The sequence below is a fragment of the Cornus florida genome, unplaced genomic scaffold (assembly GCF_030987335.1).
Source record: "Cornus florida cultivar Cherokee Brave unplaced genomic scaffold, ASM3098733v1 CherokeeBrave_3.0.0_Hap2_Chr01, whole genome shotgun sequence".
NCBI lineage: Eukaryota > Viridiplantae > Streptophyta > Magnoliopsida > Cornales > Cornaceae > Cornus > Cornus florida.
In genome coordinates, this window is record NW_026775571.1 from 84,254,539 (window position 1) to 84,273,834 (window position 19,296).

Sequence of the window (19,296 nt, forward strand, 5' to 3'; positions counted from 1 at the left end):
AAAATAATTTCTTTAAAACTCTACCACAAATTACCCATTTTATTTTCAATAAAACTCTATCACATTAGATAAGGATATATTTAAAGAGTTTCTATAAAACTCTTGTTAGTCACTAATTGACTCTAGAGGGGGGTGAATAGAGTCAATGGGGCAATTTTTGCAATTTATAAAATATTAAATCTAACAAATTGTTAAGCACAGAGAAATTGAAATATTCAAGCAGTATATGGCACAAGTATAAGAGAGATAGAAATGAGAGATTGCAAACTACGACTCGGCGATTTAGCGAGATTCGAAAACTCCTACTCCTCGGCTCGAGGTACCCCTTGAGACTTCCCAAATTCACTAGAGCTTCTTCTTAATGGTAGAGAGCAAACCTTCAATTGAAGCAGGACCTTACTTCTCTTCCTTGCTAAGAAAACACCCTTCTCCTAAGCTTTCTTTTGGGTCACACCAACCCTTTTACATTAACTTGGAATAGAAATGAATTGTACAATAAATCTCTCAAAGATAGAAGTACACAGTTCTACTCACGACTATAGTAAAGATAAATATATATATATGAAGCTCAGAATTACTACAGTGGAATGAAATGTAAGCGAGGAAATGAAAGCAAATGAAATGAAAGCTTAATGAATGCTTCTTTAATGCTTTTCAAGAATGGTAGAATGCTCTCTGTAATGGTGTATTTTATGATGCAGACCAACATCTGTATTTATAGATAAACAATGGTCAATATTGCTGTTGAAGGTGGTTGGGAAACAATAAATGAATAAGTTTCCGTTGTAGATCAAAACCCTAGAAGGAGCCAGCTCTTGTAAACAAGAGGAGGCGGCTCCCTAGCCTTGAGAGCCGGCTCTCCATTTTGGGAGCCTGCTCTTTAGATGGAAACTTCATTTTTCGTTGAAAAATAGCTTACAAGAATGTTGAAAACCGTCTCTATTTTTGTGGAGCCTTCTCTATTTGAAATAGAACCTTCTCTAATTTTTTAGAGCCTTCTCTAATTTTGTAGAGCCTTCTCTACTTTCAGTAGGAAACTAAAAATGAATTCCAGTATGATGTGAGGCTCACGTGTGAATGTGTTCAAAAACCTAATGAGCTAATTTTATGTTCTTTGAAAAATGAAATGAGAATAATATGCATGAATTGTAATTTTTGAGTTTCAAAATATATTCAACTAAACTTTGACATTAAACCTTAAGCTCTCACCATCCTATCTACCATTTTCTTCATTTCTTGACCATGATCGTTTAGGCTTGATGAAGATTTGCTGAAGGGCTTGAATAATCTTTGAAGTCCAAGTTTTTCTTTAATTTCTTACACTTTGAGGCTTCCTTGAATCCATTGCTTGAGTATTTGGAATGCTTGGAATGAATCTTCTAGCTCAACATTGAGGATTGAATATTGATCAACTATATATCACTCAATGAAAATATTAGTACTTAAACATCATTAATGGTTTGTAATTATCAAAACATAAGATTGACCTTTAGATAAAATCCTTAGGCCAACAACTCTAACACAAATTACATATTTATCTATTTATTATTTTGAGTTAAAATAAAATAAAATCTAATTAGAAAAGAATTTTTAATATAAAAAAAATTTATTAATTCATATATAAACTAATATAATTTTTCTAAAATTCTACCACAAATTACCTTTTATTATAATTTTTTAATTAAAAAAATCTAATTAGACAAGGATATATTTAAAGAAAATAAAATAATTTCTATAAAACTCTATCACAAATTACCTAATTTTTTTCAATAAAACTCTATTACATTAGACAAAGATATATTTAAAGAGTTTCTATAAAACTCTAACACAAATTACCAATTTATCTATTTATTATGAGTTTTTTTTTAATAAAAGAAAATCTAATTATACGAGTATTATTAATATAAAAAATATTTATTAATTGATTTAAAATAGTGGTTTTAAAAGAGATTCTATAAAACTCTAACACAATTTACCTATTTATCTATTTATTATGAGTTTTTTAATAAAAGAAAATCTAATTAGATAAGAATTATTAATATAAAAAAATATTTATTAATAGATTTAAAAAGAGTTTTTAAAAGGGTTTCTATATAAAACTTTAACACAAATTACCTATTTATTTATTTATTATGACTTTTTAATAAAAGAAAATCTAATTAGACAAGAATTATTAATATAAAAAATATTTATTAATTAATATAAAAAAATATTTAAAAAGTGATATAAAAAGAGTTTTTAAAAGATTTACTCTAACACATATTACATATTTATCTATTTATTATGGGTCTTTCTTAATAAAAGAAAATATAATTAAACAATAATATATTTTTTAAAAAAATAAAATGATTCTATAAAATCTACCACAAATTAGCGGTTTATTTTCTATAAAACTCTATCACATTATATATTTATTATGAAAGAAAATCTAATTAGAGAAGAAATTATTAATATAAAAAATATTTACTAATTGATATAGAAAAAAAAAAAATTTCTCTAAAAGTCTGCCACAAATTATCTTTTATTAAGAGTTTTTAATAAAAGGAAATTTAATTAGACAATGATATATTTAAAGAAAATAAAATATTTTCTTTAAAACTCTACAACAAATTACCCATTTTATTTTTAATAAAACTCTATCACATTAGAAAATGATATATTTAAAGAGTTTCTGTAAAACTCTAACACAAATTACCTATTTATCTTTTTATTATTTTGTGTTAAAATAAAAGAAAATCTAATTTGACAAGAATTTTTAGTATAAAAAAAATTTATTAATTGATATATAAAATAAAATAATTTTTCTAAAATTCTTCAACAAATTACCTTTTATTATAATTTTTTAATAAAAAGAAATCTAATTAGACAAAGATATATTTAAGGAAAATAAAATAATATTTATAAACTCTAACACAAATTACCAATTTTTTTTAAATAAAACTCTATCACATTAGACAAAAATATATTTAAAGATTTTTTATAAAACTCTAACATAAATTACCTATTTACCTATTTATTATGAGTTTTTTTAATAAAAAGAAATCTAATTATATGAGTATTATTAATATAAAAAGTATTTATTAATTGATATAAAAAGGTGGTTTTAAAATAGTTTAGATAAAACTCTAACACAATTTACCTATTTATATATTTATTATGAGTTTTTTATTAAAAGAAAATCTAATTAGACAATAATTATTAATATAAGAAAATATTTATTAATAGATTTAAAAAGAGTTTTTAAAAGAGTTTCTGTATAAAACTTTAACACAAATTACATATTTAATTATTTATTATGTGTTTTTAATAAAAGAAAATCTAATTAGACAAGAATTATTATTATAAAAATTATTTATTAATTAATATAAAAAAATAAAATAATTTTTCTGAAAACTCTACCACAAACTATCTTTTATTTTGAGTTTTTTTTAATAAAAGGTAATCTAATTACACAAGAATTATTAATATAATAAAATATTTATTAATTGGTATAAAAAGAGTTTTTAAAAGATTTACTCTAACACATATTACCTATTTATATATCTATTATTAGGTATTTTAATAAAAGAAAATATAATTAAACAATAATATATTTAAAGAAAATAAAACGATTTCTATAAAATATAACAAATTAGCGGTTTTATTTTCTATAAAACTCTATCACATTATATATTTATTATAAGTTTTTTAATAAAGTATAATCTAATTAGACAAAAATATATTTAAAGAAAATAAAATAATTTCTATAAAACTGTACCACAAATTAGCTATTTTATTTTCTATAAAACGCTATCACAAATAACCTGTATTTATCTATTTATTAAAAATATATTTACAAAAAATAAATAATTTTTATAAAACTCTAACACAATCTCCCTATTTTATTTTCTTTAAAACTCTATCACATATAAGCTGTATTTGTATATTTATTATGAGTTTTTTAATAAAAGAAAATCTAATTAGACAATGATATATTTAAAGAAAATAAAATAAATTTTTAAAAGAGTTTATATAAAACTCTAACCCAAATTAACGATTTATCTATTTATTTTGAGTTTTTTAATTAAAGAAAATCTAATTAGGCAAGAATTATTAATATAAAAAATATTTATGAATTGATATAAAAAATAAAATAATTTTTTTAAAACTTTAAAACAAATAACAGTTTTTTAAATAAAGAAAATCTAATTAAACAAGGATATATATATTTAAAGAAAATAAATAATTTCTATAAAATTCTACCACATATTACCTATTTTATTTTCAATAAAACTTTATCACACTAAATAAGAATATATTAAAAGAGTTTCTATAAAACACTAACACAAATTACCTAAGCTCTACCACAGATTAACTATTTTATGTTTTTTTAAAACTCTATCACATATAATCTGTATTTATCTAAAGGAAATCTAATTAGACAATGATATATTTAAAGAAAATAAAATAATTTCTATAAAACTTTACCACAAATGTTAAATTATTTTATAAAACTCTACCACAAATTACCTATTTTATTTTCTATAAATCTCTATCACATTAGACAATGATACATTTAAAGAAAATATATAATAATATAATAATGCATATAAATAAAATATAAAAGTGTAAAGAGTTTTAGCATTTCAATATTTATTTTTTAATATAAAAAATATATATATTAATTAATTTTAAAATAGAACTTTAGCACATATAACCTCTGTATTTATCTATTTATTATGAGTTTTTTAATAAAAGAAAATCTAATTAGACAAGGATATATATAAATAAAATAAAATAATTTTTATAAAATAATTAAAAATATATATGAAAAGAAAAACTCAATAACTTACAAAACATTCATCACGTGCATCGCACATACCTTTTACTAGTGTGTGTGTGTGTATATATATATATATGTATGTATGTATGTATGTATGTATGTATGTATGGTGTGAATACTATTATTGCATATCTTGAAGAACACCGTGGCTAACACTACTATTTTTCTTAGTCTTGTAGTTTTTCTTATAATTTGGTTGTTATTAACAAATTTTTTTACATAAAATGTATAAAATAATGGCTAGAGTTACCTAGGAAAAATAATAATAATAATAATGGCTAGAGTTAAAAATAATTAGTCTAAAATTTTTGTGTAAATGGGAGGTCAAATTTACACAAAAATTTTGGAATAATTATTTTGGACAGAGCTGGTAAATAATGGATGAAATAATTTACTAAAGAGTACGGAGATTTTTATCCTAGTGGGACCAAAATGGGCTCAGTGGGACCGAAATCCTCTCCGATGCAAGAGGACATATGTCCCAGCCGATGAGTAAATTAGAAAAATAAAAATACATAAGGTAAAAAATTAAAAAAGAAAACTTTTGTATGTACACACATATATATGGGACCAAATCAAAACCTGACCAACTTCTTGCTTTTTTTTCCTCTCTCTACAATCTCTCTTTACACAAATATTTTCCTAACCTACAACTTCTTGTATATCACAACATTTATAGAACAAATGGTATACCCGCAACTTCTTGTATGTGCTAGATGCAACATACCATCTGCATCTACAACATATCATCTTGTATCCCAACTTTCATCTTACCAACATCCCACTTGTTGTACAAATACATAAACATATCTTGGTACAAATTGTATATCATAACATTTTCCTACCTTACATCCCAACTTTCCCCTTATCGACATCTTAACTTTTTCCTTACCAACATCACACTATTCAAAACCAGACCAACTTCTTGTTTTTCTTTTTTTTTTTTCTCTCTCTCTCTACAATCTCTCTCTACACAAACATTTTTCTAACCTACAACTTCTTGTATATCACAACATTTATAGAACAAATGGTATGCTCTAGAACAGAATCGATGGTATGCCCGCAACTTCTTGTATGTGCTAGATATAACATACCATCTGCATCTACAACATACCATCTTGTATCCCAACTTTCATCTTACCAATATCCCACTTATTGTACAAATACATAGACATATCTTAGTACAAATTGTATATCACAACATTTTTCTACCTTACATCCCAACTTTCCCCTTATCAACATCCTAACTTTTTCCTTACCAACATCACACTATTCATATATTTATCTTGTTTGGGATGTACATTAGAAAAATACTAGGATGCTAGTAAGGAAAAAGTTGGGATGTACATTAAGAAAATGTTATGATGCAAGACCAACGTCCCAATATTTTTCTAACATGTATCCCAAACAAGAGAAAGAGATAGTTAGGATGTTGTTGAGGAAAAGGTTGGGATGTTGTTAAGGAGAACGTTGGGATGCATTTTGAATATTGGTACAAACTGACATATATACATCAATATGTGTTTATATATATATATATATATATATATATATATGTATGTATGTATGTATGTATAAAAGGTTTTGTCATACTCAAATGAAGTTATCAAATTTCAGAACCGTTGAGATCATATTCCCACCAATCAATTGCAAAATCATAGTTATCTAGCTATCCAATTTGAGAACCATGGAGATCTTCTTCCCACCAATCAATAGCAGAACTAGCGATATAACACTAACAACAAATGATTCAAACACATATACCCCAAATCAATCGACACCAAACCAGAGACTTTGATAAGATAATGCTAAGAATTTAGGGTTTTGAGAGGGAAGGAAAAAAAAAAAGCGTCGTCTGAAATTTGGTATTTTGTATAAAGTATTATGTATGCAGTAACAAATTTTAACCCATCCCCACTTATGGGACGTGGAGCTACTAGGACAATATATCACTCACCGGCTGCAACAGATTTACTGTTGCGCAGGAGATGATTTTTAGCCCGGTGGTGTACTACCCCAATTGGGGAAGTCTTTGGTGCAAGACTAATGAAAAGTAGTACTAGTATTATTAATTATTATATGGCCCACATATTTTTCCTTGCAATCAATCTGCTTGTAGTTTCTCTGCAATGGCTTCATGATCGAATGCACTTATAAAATATATATATATATATGTATGTATGGTGTGAATACTATTATTGCATATCTTCAAAGAACACCATGGCTAACGCTAGTGCTTTCCTTAGTCTTGTTGTTTCTCTTGTAATTTGGTTGTTAGGGTCGTCATCATCATATTTGGGGAGTAATAATCATATGATTAAACTCACCTCTGCCAAGTCATGCATTGAGAGGGAGAGGAAAGCACTTGTCACCTTCAAACATGGTCTCAATGATCCTTCTGGTAGACTTTCTTCTTGGAAGGGTGACGATTGCTGCCGATGGAGTGGCGTCCGATGCAACAACATATCCGGACATGTACCAGAGGTTTTTTGGTCAATACCAGTAGAAGAACAGAGGGCTTTTTTACCACCTTACCGAAGGTCATGTTTGGGAGGTAACGTTAGCTCTTCTTTGCTTCAGTTGAAATATTTGAATTATTTGGACTTGAGCGTCAATCGTTTTCATGGAATTAAAATTCCTAAATTCTTGGGTATGTTTGAGAACTTGAGATATCTCAATCTCTCTTCTTCATTCTTTTGGGGAGAGATTCCGCCTCATCTTGGAAACATATCCAGCCTAAATATTCTTCATCTCGGTTTTGATTCAATATTCGCGGCAGTTGACTTATACACTTCTAGTTTGGAATGGCTCTCACGTCTCTCTTCTTTGAAATACCTTAAAAAGGAAAACGTGAAAGTCAATGACACTAATTGGCTGCAATCAATCAATATGCCTCCTAACCTTGTGGAGTTACACTTGCTTTCGTGTGTTCTACCGAGCCTTCCACTCTCACTCTCGTTCGTGAACTTAACTTTGCTTTCAGTCCTTGATATCTTTGGTAATGGGTTTAACTCCTCAATACCAAACTGGTTGTCCAATCTCACGAGCCTCACCGAACTTCATCTCAGCAAAAATCACTTCAATGGAGCCATTCCGAGAGAATTTGTGAACTTCATGTCTTTGGAAGACCTTGATTTGTCTGGCAATGATTTCAAAGGTCAAATACCAAGATTTTTTGAAAATCTTTGCAAACTTCAAATTTTAGACCTTTCTACAAACAATTTCAACAGTGGGGTGGTTGAGTTTTTTGGTGGATTCTCAGGCTGTCCAACCAATAGCCTAGTGTCACTAAATTTAGGGTCTAACTCTTTTGAAGGGGAACTGCCTGATTCAATAGCAAGATTTAAGAATCTTCAACATTTGTACCTCTCTCAAAACTCTTTCTGGGGTTCAATTCCAACATCGATTGGAAATTTGTCAGACTTGCTAGAATTGGACTTCTCCGAAAATGAGATGAATGGAACCATTCCTGAAAGTCTTGGGCAACTCTCAAAACTCAAATTGCTAAATCTCAATGATAATTCATTGGAAGGTTCTATAACAGAAGCCCAGTTCATGAATCTCACACGATTAAAACATTTAGCAATAAGAGCAGGCAGACACCAGACCACTTTTTACGATGAGGACAAAGCCATGCCCTTGGTTTTCAATGTGACATACAAATGGGTGCCCCCTTTCAGGCTTGAAAGTCTTGAACTAGAAAATTGTCGTGTGGGCCCTAAATTTCCGGTTTGGCTTCAAGTTCAAAGTGAACTCACTAGTGTGGTATTAAAAAATGTTGGAATTGTAGATACCATACATGAGCAATGGTTTTCCACACTGTCTTCTATCAGGTCACCCAGTTGGATCTATCTAGCAACCAAATAAATGGGAAGCTACCAATCCATCTAGAATTTCCAGCACTAGAACTTTTGGACTTGAGCAACAATCGCTTTGAGGGTTCCCTTCCATTATGGTCCACTAATGCGTCTGCGCTTTATCTTAATAACAACTCGTTTTCTGGACCGATTCCATCAAATATTGGTGAAATGATGCCGCAATTGTATTATTTTTTAATGTTTGAGAATCGTCTCAGTGGTACAATTCCATCATCGATTTGTACCATGGAAAATTTGGGTTATCTTATCCTTAGGACCAATCAATTATCTGGAGATATACCTCAGTGCTGGAATGAATCACAAAAATTAATCTTTTTGGATATAGCGAGCAACAATCTATCGGGTAATATTCCAAGCTCATTGGGTTTGTTGAGTTCTCTTAAAGCATTAGTGTTGAGAAAAAATAATCTACATGGGGAAATTCCTCCGTCCTTGCAAAACTGCAATTTGACAATGCTTGATCTTGGAGAAAACAAATTATCAGGAAAATTACCTTTGTGGATAGGAGAACGTGCCACTACATTACAAATGCTAGTGTTACCATCTAACTTATTTAGCGGAGACATTCCACAACAATGGTGCAATCTCACAGATCTTCACATCCTAAATCTAGCAAACAACAACCTCTCAGGAGTTATTCCTCCTTGTTTGGGAAATTTGTCAGCTCTACTTTTGGGTGAAAGCGGCGATAATTTGGAGGATCTAGGTAACATGGAGCAAATGATGGTTGTGGCAAAAGGACAAGAGCTCAGATATCAAGGCAGAGTTATACATCATGTTAAAAGCATTGATCTTTCAGGTAATAGCCTAGTTGGTGAAATCCCTAAAGAGATGACAAGTCTGGTTAGCCTTGGTACCTTAAATTTTTCATTAAATAATTTATCCGGATGCATTCCGGATGACATTGGAAACCTGCGGTGGTTGGAAACCAAACTCTCTGGACCAATTCCTCAAAGTTTGTCTTCATTAACATCTTTGGCTCATTTGAACGTCTCTAACAACAACTTGGTAGGGAAAATACCTTCTGGATATCAACTCCAAACACCAAATGATCCATCCATTTATGAAGGTAACCCGTTACTCTACGGACTACCTCTTCGAACCAGGTGCCCAGGTGATGATACATCAAATCCTCTTACTCCCAACGGATCAGGTCTAGATGACAATGATGATGAAAATGATCTTGACATGGCATGGTTCTATATTAGCATGGGACCTGGATTTGTTGTGGGATTTTGGGGTGTTTTTGGTACCTTATTGATCAAGAAGTCGTGGAGGCATGCCTACTTTCAGCTCTTGGAAAAATGATACAAAGGATTGCTCTTATGATTGAATTGAGTGTGGCGCGTTTGCGAAGAAGATGGGCTGAGTGAGAAATTAATCTTGTTGATGTGGTGGTGGTTAGTAATTTTCATAAAAATATTGTAACTCAGTGTATCAATGTATAATAAAGCATGTGTACACGCACATGCATGTGGAGTGCTTTGTGATTTGATTTGCGTGCGTGTAAGTGTGGCTTTTTTTTCCTTCTATTTTGGAGATAATGTGTAAGCATGTGCAATAATATATTGTGATCTATGTGTTTGTATCTACATTACCCCCAATAGGCATGGTGTGTTCCTATTAACAAATCTTTGTTATTATATTTGAAGAAACTATATATATATATATAATGTATTGTAATAATCAAATGGAGAAATTATTACATATTAGGTGTCAGAAGAGGGCAATTTGTCCCCTGAAACATGCTCCTTTCTTCAAAAATGGATTAGCTTTTCAAAAGAAAAGTTTAAATTTGTAACACACATGCACCATAAATCCTTTTTCATTGCAAGAAAGATGGTTATAGAACTTATAGTATGTCCAAAAGCATTGCGGGAGTCGCTTCCGAAGAAATGAAAATTCTAACCACTCAAGATGGCTTTTATATATATATATATATATATATATATATATATATATATATAAAAGCCATCTTGAGTGGTATATATATTCTGAAAAGGGAATTTTCTCTCAGAAAGCCTCTCTTTTTTTTAATACTAGGATTAGTCACTACTGTCTAATAAATTTTTTGTCATCAACAACAACATGGACCATTGGAATATCTCCTTACGCATCTTTTATAACAAATTCATCAACTACTCCACATATATATACATATAATTGAAAATTCTGTCATAGTTTTAATAATCTAGTCTCTTCCGGTCGTCCAAGTCTGTCATAACTGAGGTTAATGGGCTCTTGAAAATTTTCTTATGGTCTGGTATTGAGTTTAAGCACACACGGGAGCAAAGGTTGCTTAACTTGCTTGGGCTAAGGTTTGTCGGCCTAAAGAAAGTGGTGGCCTGGGTTTTAGATGTCTTGACACTGTTATTACAGCCTTTACAGGCTCATACATCAATGGCCTTAATTATTTTGATTACTTACCCAAATTTCAAATTTACATTAAAATTATAGAATTGATTAAATAATGTAATCTATACTAACAATAAAAAATAAAAATAAAAAGTTTCTCTTTAGGCCTCAACTTATATTGAGCCGGTTTATTATTGACTAACTTCAATTTTATTTGTTTCGCATTAAATGAAAATTTGACTTATCAATAAGGGTTAACATTATTAGTTGATCTTGATTTGGTTTAACAATATTTCTTGTTCCAAATTGTACAGAGATGGTTAAAATCCCGTACAATTTTTTTTTTTTTTTTTTTTTTTTCGATCAGATAAGTATTCACACACATATTGCAACTTTGCTATAAGCATTTAGCACAAATTTAAAATTTATTTTAAGCAAGTTTTTCATATTAATTGAGCAGAAAACTATGTTAATACAATTATACATACAAATCAAAATAAATTCAAAATTTGTGTTTTCTAATGTATCACTTATTCTGTCTCACCATCCATACTATTAAGAATTTTCTAACAAGACAAATTAGTTATGACTCGACAACCGTGTCTGAACAAGTTTTGAAGAGTACTTTTAGATCCTCAGTTGTGATTGTGGTTGGTCACTTGGTCCTTGGTCCTTGATTATGTTGCTCAGTTATAATTTTTTTTTTTTTTTTTTTTTTTTTTAAGTTCCTAGAATATTTTTACTTGACCGTTTTAACCCAAAACATCAGCTCGAATTCTTTTTTTTTTTTTTTTTTTTCTACGAATGAAAAATATGTATAGATCAAAAAAAAGATATAAAACCTCAACTTCGGCCCAAAAGGAGTGGGCCCAGGCAAAAGTCAGAGAAAAGGAAAATAATCCTATAGCAATTCTTAGGCCCAGGCCCAACAACACGAGTTGGTGAGAATCAGGAACTATGCTTGGGGAAAAGGCTTACGGGTCATATGGGTTGACCCTATGCATTTTTTATCTGTTTATTTTTAACCCGTTTCGAATGGATTAAATATAAATTGACCCACATTTGACCCATTCATTTTCAACTCAATTAAAATTCGACCCAACCCGCCTAGTTGCCACCCCTACATGAGGTGGACTTATTGGTGGGTAAAGGGCGATCCTTGGTTGGATTGGAAGTTATGGTGAAGGTGCTGCAAGTCAGATTGGGTGGAGTAAAAAATGGTGACAATTGGGGGGTGGATGGTAAACGGCTTGTTCTATTTTTGCTTATTTTAATTTTATTGAAATAAAAATTATTTACTGCAGTTGCAAAAATTTGTAGAGAAGAAAAAGTCAAATAAACAAATGCACACAAAAATACTCAAGAAGTCAAGAACTGGCCTCTGAATACATAAAGTGATCTTATATATTGTTCTCTCTATACTTTTCAAACATTCTTTTTCTACTACTTCAAGGGGTATTTATTTTTCATATTCAATAGGAAATTTGGATATATTCATTACAAAAAAAAAAAAAAAATCATATCAGTTCTCCATCGATTTTCTAAATATACTGGGAATCTTCATTGAAACCGGCTAGAAAGGAAAAGAAACAGAAAAAATTCAATTTATTTTAAAAGTTTGGTTAGCAAGAAACTAAAAATATTGATGAAAATAGAATTCCTGCATAGGAAGAATTTTTTCTCCAAAATATATTACTTGGCACGGCAAGAGTGTCTTTTATATCTCAATTTCCTATTCTATCCCAAGTTCTCAGTTTCTCCAATTTCGCTCTTCTTTTCACATACTTCACTAAACAAGTGAGTTCTGTTCTTTTAATTATAAATTGTTGAGTTTATATGGTCATGAAAAACTAATTCAATTGTTTATATTTTTATATGTTACTACACATGTAACGACCCGAACCCGTGAGTCTGAACCGTTAACTAGGTCCTTAACTGAACCCGATGTCACCTCAGGGCACCAACGTCAATCTACATGACGGGACACCTTCAGTGCACATAAATAACTCATTTCATACGCTAAGGAACTACAAAAAGGTGAGGGAACATCTCCACAGATGGTGGAACAAGAGTACTGGAGGGCCTAAATTTCGGTCAACTGAAATGGCACTTCGGTCGACCGAAGTACTTATTCTGGTCGACCGAAATGAACAACCGGCCGACCGGTCGACTGAAGTGCTTATTCTGGTCGACCGAAATGAACAGCCGGCCGACCGGTTGTGGCCCAAAAACTTGTGAGGCTATTGGAAGTTTCGGTCTACCAAAATGCCCATTTCGGTGGTCGAAATGGTCTTGCGAGCTAAGGTTCTGCTACTGGATTGCTGTGAATGTGAAAATGAATAATGGTCTATGTAAGAGTTTAGAAAACTGCTCTAACATACTGTAAGATGACATACTACCTTCTATGGTTTTGAACATCAATAATTTGGTACGATACAACATCATTCTTCTCATTCAAATAACAGAAAACATTGTAATCTTACAATTAGCCCAATTTACATCAAAAATACTGTCAAAGGTTTATGGTTACATTACATGGCCTAGCTATACAAACTTAATACATTTTCAAGATGGTGTTCTACAAAAGAATGTGCTCAAGGTACAAAAGGGTAGCAAAACACACTTCTAATCTCCTCAAGCTTGTGGTGGATTGTCATTCGCCACCTCATTTCCATGACCTGAAAAATGTTAAAATGATGGGGTGAGCTAAACGCTCAGTATAAGTCGCCTAAGGCGTCAGCGTTGGACTCCCTTGAGCCACGTAACATGTATGGGATGGAAAAGAAGTCGGGGTTATGCAATGGGAATTCAAATCATACTATAACATAAACGAACATTTTCATCAACCAACAATCACATTCCAATAAATGACGTGCATGATATGAAATGTAATGCACCCTGTCCCATACTTGGTCTCTACCGACCCACTTTTCAAAAAAAAAAAAAACCGCTAACTGACTTTACCAAGGCGAGATTAATTGTTATTCTCGGTTCCAATTCTGGCCATGCCTGGCAACCATTAAAGGGCCTAGTATCAACTTTTTCACACCTTACACCGGGCCGCGCTCCCTCGAGGTCAAGCTAGCCCCGAACTCTCGAAATCCGGTTCAATTTAGGAAAATTTTCCCTTTCAAATAAAAATTTTCCCTTTTATAAAAACTCCCTTTTTTTAGAAACCTTTTCAAAATCCTTTTTCTTGCCATGACATGCGATGCAGCACTTTCATTCATGAAACAACATTAATATACAAACATGGCATACTTTATAATTCCACTATAACACGGACATCCTTCACATCACTATTACAAATAAGGCATTCACAAGAATTAACCATAAGCATGCTTAATAAAGGGTCACATACATGCCAACATCATGTTATCAACTATACATTAACACAACTTCCATAAAACAAAGTCAAGCATGCTTTTAACACATAATTGAAACAATTTATGCGTAAGGCACTTAACACAGTATTAGCAATAATTTCATTTCAAAATTTACAAACCTTCAAAATGTACTTGCAGTAAAGATAGAATTACTCAATTAAGAGACAAAGATCAAAGCATTAGAGGACCCCTACCTCAAATGAGAGAAAAGCCCCAATTTCAGCCCCAAAATTTGAAATCCCTAGGTTGGCCAAATGGTGATTTGTTCCAATCAAAACGAAAATCTTAACGAGCTCTCCAACTTTATTCCAAACGGTACTATAAAATTCTAAAAGGCTTGATCATAATCTTGATTTGAAGATTTAAAGAGAAAAAGTAAAGAAAAGCAAGGGGGAGAGAGAGCAGCGTGAGAGAGAGATGAAAATGAGGCCAAAAAAAATGGCCTTATGGCCATTAAAATGAGAAAGTGGTAGGTCCCACCACTAAAAAAATCTTTTGACATTATTTTTCTACCACAAATCCATATACACACACTAATTATATTATAACCACAATTTAGTAGTTAAACAATTAACTAATGCACAAAATAATTATGCATGAAATACAACAGACCCAAGACGTAACCCCCGTACAAAATAATTTCAATAGCGGGTCCCACGTGGGTCCTCCCAACTCGAAAAATAGAAAAATGCTGAAATGAAAACAGTTGCATTTCCGAGAGTCCTAAACTCAATGGAATGCCCCTAACCAACTCTTAGACACAACTGACACACCTTGTGGCGTCTGGCACGCAAAACGAGAAAAGATGAAAATACCTTCAAAAAATCAAGAAATTCCTAAAAATGGAAAATGGCGACAAACAGAAACATCACAATCTACCCTCCTTAAAGAAAGAGGCTCACAGTTACACACCTTCCCGAGAAACCTCACAAAACCCCAAGACCATGAATTCACCAACATTAGTGCCTGTGACACCGGACGTCACCAATCAATCACATACTACTACCACTAAAACCCAATACGGGTACTCATCTCTCACTTTATCATAACATAAGACCAACTAGACCTAATGCCTGACTCAAAATGGACATCGACCTACTCTACACAGCCACGAAAGGCTCCAAACCCCGAGAAAAAAACAGTTACCAGACCACCGAATAAGACAACATCTAACCTCAACTCATCCTTTAAAGGACACACAAAATCCCAATTCTATACATCTCCTTCAGACCAAACACTCGCTATCTAACATGTAGCTACACCATCACATAACCGCACCAACAACTACTAATCGCACAACAATCATTACACTTAATAACCTCAAGATGACTACACAATGAATCTCCCAATGACTGCATAAACATTAGGCATCAAATCAGTAAAGTGCACTATCCTGTACCCAGACAAAAATCCTCAAAATAAGATCTTTAATAATTAAACAGATTGGACACTTGGTCCTACTTAACACACCTCGTCACCCAAGACAACTTCCTCAATCCACACCACTACACCGTCACAACTCCCAGTACCATTCTCTCACAATTCGTGACAACTTGAAACAATCATTGACCTTTGACCCGACATCGTGCTAAAGAGGGATTGATTCAAGATAAATGGTTGGTCAGACCATCCTCATCCTCGATCCTGTCTCAACACAGACGTCGTTCCTGTCCTCAGGTCCAAACCTCAAATACAGTCTCACACAGTCCACAAAACAACTATTAGATCCACTCATTATCCATCCATCGCTATACGTAACCTCAATGACTATGCAGTTACATACCATTTCTAAGAATCTCAATAATTCTTCAATTGTACAACTCGTAACAAGCTAAAAATGACATAGACCAAACGTCATACTCATCAACCAACACAAAAGATCTTTAATTTCTTCATAACACCCATACCAGGTAAACAACTCATAACATTACTCGATTCAATTCTTACTTCTTCAAAACACATAATACGACCGTCTTATGCCTGAAACCTCAAAACCAAAGTCAATCATTCCTATTATTCTTCAACGGAATTCCATAACCACTCTCTAGCTGCATAACATTCAAATAATATCAACACCTATCCTCAAAGTACTGCTCAAATCAGACATCAATAAAAACACCCGAGACATGACTCACATCAGATCACCTAGTTATCCTCAAGCTCACAGTCCACATCACACCCTTAGCCATCACCACTAGTACCAAACACCGGAAACACAACCCCTATTCGGCAACCCATGCATCATATTCCACCAGTCAAAACCACTCTCAGAACAAGCACTACAAAAACCAAAGACTCCACCTCCCTCCATGGGAGTGAGTCGACCCATTCAACCAGGACCTCTACTGATGAACTCTAACAGCGCAACAAACTCTTACAAAGAAGCCAGAATTCAAGCGGGAACTTTAATGAATTAACACTTATATTGCATGTTTAAATTTGATGTACCCTGTCTATTTAATTTGGATGCAACCTGCATGTCTACACATTTACTAGAGAGTAATAGACCCCTTTAAGATTTTAGAAGATCATTCACAAGCTGGGTGGTGTAACACAATTACCCGCGTTGAAGCCCTATGATAAATGTGGGGACGATAATGATTTTATTTTTCGAGAAACACATTGTACCCTGAGAAATTATTAGATGGTCCTGGTCTATTTGACACTTGGTGGACTAATTCAATAAAAACCCTCCGATCATGAAACTTTGTAATTCATTAATACACTCTTGTGGGGCCATTTTCTTAATCCGAGAGTCTGTATTTAACTGGTCCACCAAGTGTTGATGGTCCAAAACCATCTAATAATTTCTCAAACTTTGAAAATCACTCACAAGTTTGGTGGCGTAACATAATCGTCCACTTCCATCCTTAACATAAATTACCATTTTCGTATAACATAATTTTTGGGATTTAACTTTATGCATCATTGATGCATTAAAAAAATTTGGGGTTTAATTAGAAAATTCAGTTGAAAGAAACTGATATAAATTTTCACCTAAAAAAAAAAAAAATTAATATAATTGTTGATATATTATTTGCATGTGGGAATTCTGAAGTGCTACGTAATTAATTTAGAATTGTTAAATCTTATAAACGAAGTGAGAAAAAGAAATTATAATACTGTAATGTCGCATTTGGTGTGCAGGAATGGAATGTTCATTTCAACAATTTCTTTATTTGGTATTTAATTTAAAGTGGAATGGACATTCCATTGGAATGAAAATTTATTCCACAACTACACGTGTGGAATGGTCATTTCATTCCCAATTAAATTTTTTTAAAAAATTAAATTTTCAAAAAAAACAAGTACAAAAATCACCACCACCACAATTGCCGCCACCATGACTACCACCATGATTACCTTCCGCCGCTACCGCTACCACCATCATTGTCTTCCACCACTACAACCGCCACCGCCACCACCACCACCACCACTTCCTTCCACCACCACCTCCTTCCACAATTCCACCACAACCACCACCGCATCCAACCACCACCACCACCTCCATTACCTTCCACTACCATCATTGCCATTGCCATCATTGTTGTCGTCTTCAACCAACATACCACCGTAGTGTCCACTGCCTTCCACCACTACCACATTCGACCATCGCCACCTCCATTACCTTCCACCACTATCACCTTTGACCATCGCCACCTCCATTACCTTCCACCACTGTATATTGCCACCATCACCGTCACTATTACCGTCACCACTACCTTCACCATCTCCACCACCTTCTGACTACACCACTACCACCTTCCACCACCGTCACCACCACTGTCGTCGCCTTCTACCACTACGGCCACAACTTCCACGACCTCCACTACCACTATCATTACCTTCCACCACAGCCATTGTTTTTTACCACCACCACCATCATCACCTCCACTACCTTCCACCACCACACCTACACTGCTGCCACCTTCTATAACCACCACACCACTGTCACCTCCATTACCTTCCATCGTCATCACCTACACCATGGACGACACTTTCCTCCACTACCACCACCACCACTAGCATCACTTCCACTGCCTTCCATCACCACACCTACACTACTATTGCCTAGGGGTGGCAATTAGTATTCGTGTTGTGTCAATGTAAAGGTATTACACTAAATAGGTAAACCCAAACCTAACCCATATAATAATCGTATTAACCCTCAACACTAACTCGACCTATTTATTAAATGGATAAACGTGTTAACCCATTTAATAAGCTGCATGTTTATCAAAACGAGACATTTAATATTTAATCAAATAATAAATAATAGAAAATTTTTGTCACAATTAACCCAAATATTCAAAATAAGAAGAAAATTCATAAGGCGTAGACAAGGTTTATGTTGAAATATCCACAATAATTGAGTTTAAACAGGTAACATATTACATAAGTCATAGTCATGATTACATGTTGAGTTACACGGGTTGAACTCCTTAACCCTAACCCGACACGGTTAAGTAAACGAATTAATCGTGTCAATCCATTTATGACCCGAACCCATTTAAAGTCAACCCAAACTCGTTTTATTTTGTGTCGTGTTCGAGTCGTATTGACGGGTCGTGTTGTAATTTATCATCCCTACGAGTGCCGCCTTCCACCACCACCATACCACTGCCACCTCTATTGCCTTCCACCATCATCATGTACACCATGAACGTCTTCCTCCACTACCACTGGTTTCCATCAACACCGCTATCGCCTTCCACCACGTACCACTACCGCCGCCGCCTTCCACCATTGCTACCACCGCCACCAAAACCACTACCACTTTCTGCCTCCACCACCATCGTCACCGCCATCTACCAACGTCATCATTTCTTTAAAAAAAAAAAATTATAGAAGAATA

The 19,296-nt window shown here is 32.9% G+C and overlaps 1 pseudogene; it reads left to right on the top strand.

Moving 5' to 3' along the window:
- The first annotated feature begins 6,442 nt into the window (after nucleotides 1-6,442).
- LOC132303705 (receptor-like protein EIX2) lies at nucleotides 6,443-10,294 on the top strand (annotated as a pseudogene).
- The last annotated feature ends 9,002 nt before the right edge of the window (nucleotides 10,295-19,296 follow it).